This window comes from Ammospiza caudacuta, chromosome 4 (genome assembly GCF_027887145.1).
Source record: "Ammospiza caudacuta isolate bAmmCau1 chromosome 4, bAmmCau1.pri, whole genome shotgun sequence".
Classification (NCBI taxonomy): Eukaryota; Metazoa; Chordata; class Aves; order Passeriformes; family Passerellidae; genus Ammospiza; species Ammospiza caudacuta.
In genome coordinates this window covers 78,486,837-78,495,291 of record NC_080596.1, presented here as the reverse complement: position 1 = coordinate 78,495,291, position 8,455 = coordinate 78,486,837, and the positions used below count along the sequence as shown (strand labels likewise).

Sequence of the window (8,455 nt, the reverse complement as noted above, 5' to 3'; positions counted from 1 at the left end):
CTGGAAATAAAGACATTACCTAAATCCTCTCCCCGTGTCCTAGACAGATGGATATTCAGTTATTAGTTGGCTGGGCAGCAGTTTCTTAAATAGAATGATAAACAAGATGTGAACATTTCAGCTACAAGCAAATAGGCAAATCTGAACAAGGTACTGGTGGGCGACCACTGAAGTTATTTTGAAGGAATTTTTTAAACAATAAAATATTGATACCACAAAAATAAAGCAAAAAGCTAACTACTGGCTAAGAAAAAATTAACTTTTGACAGCAACAACATTCCAACCACACAGGCTTTTTCCCGATGTCATACCTTATAACTACCTCTCTTGGGAATTCTCATCATGTATCCCAAAAGGAATAAATACCTCAGAGCGTCCTAAAGCAAAAAGTAGCACACATGAGCTCCTCACACTCCCGGGAGGCCTGCACAGCGTGCACTGAGTCTGCAACAAATTCTGCTCAGTGAGAGTCTGCAAACAAAGGTTCAACTGATGAACTGAACTGATTGTAAAGGGAGGTTTTCTAAGCACAGAAGCACAACAAAGAACAAGCAAAAACAATTCTTAAAAAAAACCTGCAAGTTTTATTTAGCATATATGCGACTGATTTCCACCCTGTGGCTTCTCACTTTGATTCGCGTCTGTAGGTTCAGGAAGATGACAATGCACACTCTGCCTTCCCTGAGCCCCCCACAGCAGCTGAGCGCTGCTCCGTGCGCTCAGATCGTCAGGAACTGGATTGCCCGCATGGACTGGAACTGCTCTGCTGCAGATTCAGGAGAGAGGGGCTGGCTGAGGCGTCGTCCCAATTCCATTACTGTGTGACAAGAAGCGGTTTGTTCCCAACGGGTGCAACAATCCCCAGCTCGCTTCCATGGTGAGTACCGATGGCACACAAATGGCAGCCTGAGGAAATCGTGTTCTGGGCTCTAAGTGGTCGGGACAGGGTCTGATTTTTTGTTTTGCATCTGTATGATGATTAGTACGACAGGGCCCTGATCGATGACATGGCAGCACAGAATTAAAAACTCCTCAATAGGATTACATCGACTTCTAGGAAAAGACAAAAGCCTAGGACCCTTCTGAAATCTATTTTTAATGCGAAGCACACGGATTGTCACTATGCTGTGCCTTCCAGCTTTTCAAAGCAGCTTACCTCTGAAGACCAGAAAACATTTATTTCTACAGAAACAATGGGGAACCCCCAGGCTAATCTCAGCACTACTGTTTAATAGGGGATCTGCCAGCGTGCCAGTCCAGCTTCAAGTGTGCTTTATTTCAGTCTAACATCCCCTCAAAATTCTTCTCACATCTCCCAACCCTGACATCTTATTTTTCCATAAAGCTTCTCATCATTAGCAATTTCCAAGTAACATGGTATTTTTACAACATTCAAAAATGTCATGCTGGACTGTGCTAGAGAGTAATTTGCAAATATAAGCTTAGCAAAGTTTGAATTGACTTGTCCAGAGAAAAAACCTACAAGTGAACACCTACACCTGCCTACAAAGAGCTAACAAGCCCCTGGCAGCTGCCAGCATCAAAGCACAGCGGATGTTTCTAATACAGGGTAAGGATAACAATATCACCTTTTGTTCTCTCCAGCTTGTTTTCCCTGCAGTCATATTTTGCTTCTTATGATTTTTTTAGTCTCTGCATCTTCTTGGACAGCACCGAGCCCGACGACAAGGATACGAGAGTCTTTCCCTGCCGTAGGGAGAGAACCAGGAAAACAGTTAAAATAAGAACAGGGTAGTTTGAAATTCATACTTCCAATGAGAAGCAGCGCCTAACAAACAGAACAAAAGTAAACAAAGCATGGTACCTCCCTGGGGACAGAAGACTTACAAACTCTCCAGGATTTACAATTCTAGCGACCAACCCCTTCAGGACGGCAGCCAAGTGTCCCATGAGGTGGTGCTGCACCAAAGAACGATCTGAGAGGTTCCAAAGAGTGAAATGCACAATATTTTGCAAAGACAAAAAATCTTGCAAAATAACAAAAATACAATAGATGTAAACTACAGGGTAAGAGTACAAGTGTTCACTTTAAGAGCTGGAACCATCCAGGTGAGCACCTGATAACTGGATCCTCACCAGAGTTTGAACCCTTCAGGACACAGAAGGGTTTTCCCCAGAAATTTCACAGACTGAGTTTTGATACAAGTATACTTGCCAGACCCTCAGAAACATCACCCATTCTCCAGGTGTCTGGAGAGAACTGCAAATGGCTCTCACGTAGTTTGAGCTAGTTCTGTAAGGGTCTCAGGGTGAATTTCACCAGATGCAACCAAACTGGGCAACTCCCAGTGGGACAGAAGGAACCCAAAGCTTGGGTTCGCAGAGCTGCAGCAAATACTGAGGAAACAAACATAACAGCGTAAAAAATAATAAACCATCCTTTTTTTTTCTCTTGCTTTTGTTTTTTTCTTATTCAGATCAGCATAGCAATTAAAGAGAAGGTGAAAAACTCACCATTACTGAACATTTCATCATCTGTAGGCTGAGCATCCTTAGCACAGAGGACTCCAAAGTTAAAATTCACCGATCCCTGGGAAATAAAACCAAATATTGTATGATAAACAATCAAACAGCAGACGTAAAAATTTGTTTCCTCTAAGGACTTTCGGGTACGTATGTACCTTTGCATACATCCAACACATTGGAACATACACTTTATACCATCTCCTAATAAGTAAAAATTTACCTTTAAACTTTGATAGTACAGCATAAAATTATGAACTTAAATTGGTGATCTGTTATTATTAAGTTGGTGCCTAAAGTTATTTCTGCTGTCAGGTTCAAAAAAACATTAATTTTTTTTACTGGAATGAGCAATTGATTTCAAAGTCATCACAAGCCCACCAAAACACAAAGCAGTATTCACTGGATGGGTCTGTGAGCTAGAAGTAGTTAGGCTTGTACTTCCCTCTTGCTCTTCCAGAACCAATAAATCCTGTCAACAAAACCAGGATCTATAGCCCACTGCTGTGAAAGATTCTACGAGGATGATGGTTTGATTTGTGTTTAGAAGTTTTGATTTGAAATGGCCAGTTCAATGGATAAAGACAGTTTAGGTAGTATTACATTGCTATTATTATTATTTCTATTATTATTTTTACTATTACTACTGCTATTGTTATCATCTGCTACTGGAAGAAACAAACCAGTAGTACCTATACTTAATTACTTTTATTTCCAGGAAATAATAAAGAAAAAGAACCAAACCAAAAAAAGTCACTTCCTACCTTTTATATCAAGGGATGAAAAATTTCTCTTGGGCTCTTCTCCAATTTATCAAGACTCATAGCACTGAAAGGCAAACAAAACAGTGCTTTATAGAAGGGCAAGTGCACATTTCAAGGCTGAACCACCAACTGATTGCAGTGACAGCAGTTAAAACATGAATCCTTCCTAGAGCCTCTGTTAAATGGAATGTTCTGTGGAACTGCCGTTTCTTTCCCAAAACACTAACTTCCAACACTTCCTAATCATATTTTGTATTTTAAAACAAAAGAAGTTAGTGAGACTCTGTGCGGAGGTCAGGTTTAAATTTATTTCCTTCTAAAGCACAGAGCTCTGTTCCATCACCCTTCACTTCGGCTCTACACTGAATCGTGGTGAGCATTTGAGGAGTGCTCAATAACCAATTCTATTTCTCTCTTTTTCTAGCTCTCTCTATTCCTAAATCATTCCAGACAAGTCAAATGAAAAATGAAAAAAACAAGTTCAGCATCAAAGTCACACTTTTCCCCGTTGTCTGGTCAAGAACAGGCTCTAAATCCACTTACTGCTGCCTTCAACGATTCAGACTTGCAAAAGCATTCTTACATATTTTACAGGTTTATCATAAAACCCACAGAACGCAAGCTCTGAATTACAGGAAAAGGTACACAGGCAAATATCTAAAGGGATCACTTATTAGTAAATACATACCTTGGTACAGATCGCACTGAGAACCTTTCTGAGGGACTCTAAGGGACGCATGTTTTCTGAGCACCCTATAAACAAGAAAAGCTAGGATATATTACAGGACATCCCCACTTTTTCTACATATTCAAATAGTATTTTTAATAAAAACAATTCAGTTTAAAAAGAAGGAAGAAAACCAAGCTAATTTTACTCAGCTGTATTTACTGCCGATTTAGAGAAAAATGCCGGGCAGCGTCGGCCATTGCGGCACACGTCGCGCCGGCAGCAGGGCCTGCCGGGAGTTGGAGTCTCGGGCTGGTAGCCACTCATGTGCCGCGATAGCCGTTGCGTCACACGCCGCGCCGGCAGCAGGGCCTGCCGGGAGTTGTAGTCTCGGGCTGACAGCCACGGCTCCGTCCCCCGCCACCGGGAGCTGCAGTCCCTCCCGGGCATCAAACGGGTCCTTCGCCCCAGGGCGGGGAAGGACCTGAGGCAGGACCGCTCCTCCCGAATGCCCTCTCTTTTCCCCTCCAACTCTTTTTCTTTTTTTAACGCTGTTTTTCACCCCTTTCCCTTCCCTTCCCTTCCCTTCCCTTCTGCTCTCCTGCTTTCTTTCCTTTCCTTTCCTTTTTTTCCCCTTCCCTTTCCCTTTCCCTTTCTTTTTCTTGTATTTGTAATCTTGGTTTTCCTTCCTAGCTTTAGAATCAAAAAGCAGCAGTAGTAACTTTCAGGCTACCTGGGAGTAAAAAAAACCCCAAAACTATAATGATTGAAAGAAAACTATTTATTCCCTGGGAGCCTGAAATTTTCTACTGCTGCACATGACACAGAGCTTTTTATTCCTTCTTATATACAGTTGATATTTTATACTCGCTTTATACACCGCCCCCTGCCGTCTGCACCGGCGCTCTGCGCGCAGAGCGATGCGGCATCGTTCGGTTCTGTTTAAATAAACTCGGCTAAATTAGGCTTGGTTCGGCTTAGGTCTAAAATCGTTTCGGTTCGGCTTTTCGTCTAAATTCGGCTTTTCCGGCTCTTCGGCTGAACTCGGCTCGGTTGGGCTAAAGTCGGTCATATTCGGCTCTTTGTCTAAATGCGGCCAATGTCGGCTACAGTCGGCTATCGGTTACACTCGGCTATCATCGGCTCTTCGTCTCAAGTCGGCTGTGTTCAGCTACACTCGGCTCTTCGTCTCAAGTCGGCTGTGTTCGGCCACACTCGGCTCTTCGTCTCAAGTCGGCTGTGTTCGGCCACACTCGGCTCTTTGGTGAAACTCGGCTATTTTCGGCCACACTCGGCTCTTCGGTGAAACTCGGCTGTTGTCGGCCACACTCGGCTCTTCGGTGAAACTCGGCTGTTGTCGGCTACACTCGGCTCTTCGGGGAAACTCGGCTGTTTTCGCCCACACTCGGCTCTTCGGCTCTTCGGAACAATTCGGCCCGGCTCGGCTCCCTCAGGGCGGGAAAGCGGCTGTCAGAGGACCCCGGCACAGCGAGGCGTTTACCTACATGCCTGTCACAAACCCGCCGAAATACGCCCGCCCGCGGCGCCGCTGAGACCACAGCATGTGTCGGGTACACTTGAAACGTCACAGAAAATACCACCGGGGCCGCCCCGGGGTCGGTATTCCATGCAGGCAGTCCAGTGACACCCACCCCGGTCCTCCACTTCCCCGCCCTTTTCGCCGCCCTGTTGAGAAGGTCAATTAAAAGTCCGCGACACTCGCGACGCGCCACTCTCAAGGTGGCGGCCTCTCGGTGCAGGGCTGCAGTACCGCGCTCTGCCCACAAGGCGGCAGCACTGCCGCCCGCCCCAGCCGGGGGCGCAGCGCGCCTCGGGGCTGCGGGCAGCGAAGGCGGCAAAAAACAACAGGGGCGACCCCCGCCGAAAACTGCTCTGAAATAAATGCCCCAAAACAACCGGGAAGAGGAAAAAAAAAACTTCTGCCTCTAATCTAATAGAACAAAACAAAACAAAACCTCAACAATTTCTTAAAAAAAAAATTAAATATTTAAAAAAATATTTTTTTCATATTAATATTCACATTTCTATTTACAATGTATATTGATGTACACTGTCCATTTATACATTTGTTTTTATGAATACATTTCTATTCCATATTGCATATATCCCTAAAACTTCAATTTATTTTTATATGTTTATACATATTTTTACATAGTAAGTATATATTTCTGTTAGGATTTTTACTTCTGTAACACTCACAGTACTCAAAATAAAACCCCTGCCTCTACCCCATACATGGCAAATAAAACCCCCTTTCATCTCAACTGTATTTAAATTTTTTAAAAAAACATTTTTCAAATTTATATTTAAAATGTTTACTGATGTATGATCGATTTTGTATTTATATTTAGCGATTTATTTATAAATTTATATTCTATGTTACATGTGTTCCTATTACTTATATTTTTATATACTTTTATTCATATCTTTATATATTTATTGTATCTTTCTGTGTTAGGATTTTTACATCTGTAACACTTACATTATTTAAAATAAAACCCCTGCCTCTACCCACATTAAAGCCAAAAAGAACCTCAGTCTTCTCAACTGTATTTAAATATTTTTTAAAATTCTGTTTTTCAGGTTCATATTCACTTTTACATTTAAAATGTATACTAATGTATACTCTTATTTGTATTCTCCATTACATCTCTTCCTATTATTTATATTTACTTAAATTTTGTGTTTATATATATATTTATATCTTGATTTTATATCTCAATATTTAGAAATATATAACAATAATATCTACATTAATATTATTTAAAATAAAAACCCTGCCTCTAAACAAATAATAAAAAAGACCCCAACCCTTTCTTTTAAAAAATATTTAAATAGGTTTTATCCTTATGTCTGATTTTTATATTCATATTTGTATTTATAATGTATATTAATGTCTATTGCTTACTTATACATTTATCTTTACCAATGTCAAGTTATAAATAAATTTATATTCTATATTACATCTGATGCTAGTAGTTACTTATATATTTTTATACATATTTTTATGCACTGATTAAATATTTCTGCGTCAAGATTTTTACTTCTCTAACACTTATAATATTCAAAATCAAACCCCTGCCTCTACTTCAATAAAAGCCAAAACATTCCCTTTCTTTTAAACTATATTTACATATTTTTATATTTATATTCCCATATAATGTTATTTATATTCTATACTACAACTCTTCATATTACTTACATATATTTATATATAAATTTATATTCATACTTTAGCAATTTCTCTTTATATATTTATTATATATTTCTATCTTAAGATCCACATTTCTATATTACTTATATTATTTAAAATAAAACTCCTGCCTCTAACCAAATAAAAACCAAGGACACCCCTTTATTTGAACCAGATTTAAAATTTAGGAAGTAAATTTATTTTTCAAAATTTAATGATATTTATATGGATATTTTTATTTATTTTATTCATAGATATTATATATATTAGAGAGAATACCTTCTAATATAATAATAGATATATATTTTCTGTATCATATTTTTTTACTTATATTTATTTAATTTAAATAAATATATACAAATATATATATACAAAAACAACCTGATAAGAGACTAAGAACTTTTTCAACAGATAACCACAGTACTAATTTCAGACTTAGAAAAACATTTAGGCGTAATCACTACCACAAAATTAACCCAAAGTAGAAAAATTACCAGAAAACCAACAAAACAAGCTAAACTCATTTCTGAGCACCATAGTCCTTCCTCACTCACAATATGCAATTAATTCTCTCCTGCCATTTACATCCCCAGCATCATCCCATACTGAGCATTCCTGGCACCAGAAGTCACTCGGAGCCAATTAACATCCAACTTTCCCTTCCTCAGGACTGTGTGCTTTCTGTGTCTTTATGCACACAAGGAGCAGCTGTCAGACCCAACTCTCAGCAGCCTAACAAGCACTCAGATGTTCTCTCCAGGTTCAGGGGTTGCTCACTGTGAGGCAGCTTTCAATCCAGTGAGGATTGCCTCGCTTCTTCCCTGGCAGTAGCCTTGCACAATTACCTCAGCTGGAAGTCAGACCCCACTCCCTGAATTCTCATCTCTGCCTTTAAGTAATGCGTTGTGTGGAAGACTGTGCAGCGGTTTCTGAAAGAAAGTGATTTCAGGAGAAATGGGAAATTCATGGTGTCCAGTTTCTCAGTTAGTTGGTGTCAGGGGTCATCTAATAACAGCACCATCAACAGTTTCAGCACTACCTCTGTGCAACCAACACTTGTTAGGACATGAAGTGCAGTGCTGTCATGGCTAAAGTGAAGAGAAGTGCTGTCATGGCTAAACGCTTTCAGGGATCAGGGAAATGGGGAGGAAGCAGGAAGGCAGGAGATCAGGAGTTTCACAGTGCCTCTCACCATAGCTCTGTGCCAAGTACTTGACACTGGCAGGGGTCTGTGCACAAATCACAAACAGGGCAGGGCTGCTGGGAACTGCCTTGAGCCGTTTGATTTTCCAGCATCAGCCTCATTCCATGGTTACGGCAATGGGA

General features: G+C 40.4%; 1 long non-coding RNA gene across 3 annotated transcripts; it reads right to left on the bottom strand.

The window, feature by feature from the left end:
* Positions 1–382: 382 nt before the first annotated feature.
* LOC131557166 (uncharacterized) lies at positions 383–4,137 on the bottom strand. Of its 3 annotated transcripts, none has more exons than XR_009274695.1 (5): positions 3,937–4,137; positions 3,249–3,312; positions 2,476–2,551; positions 1,590–1,707; positions 383–817 (listed from the first exon to the last, which is right to left on the bottom strand). It is a non-coding gene; the product is annotated as an uncharacterized LOC131557166 (long non-coding RNA). The 3 variants fall into 3 exon arrangements; XR_009274696.1 differs by having other exon boundaries at positions 727–906; XR_009274697.1 differs by lacking the exon at positions 383–817 and adding an exon at positions 832–995.
* Positions 4,138–8,455: the final 4,318 nt, after the last annotated feature.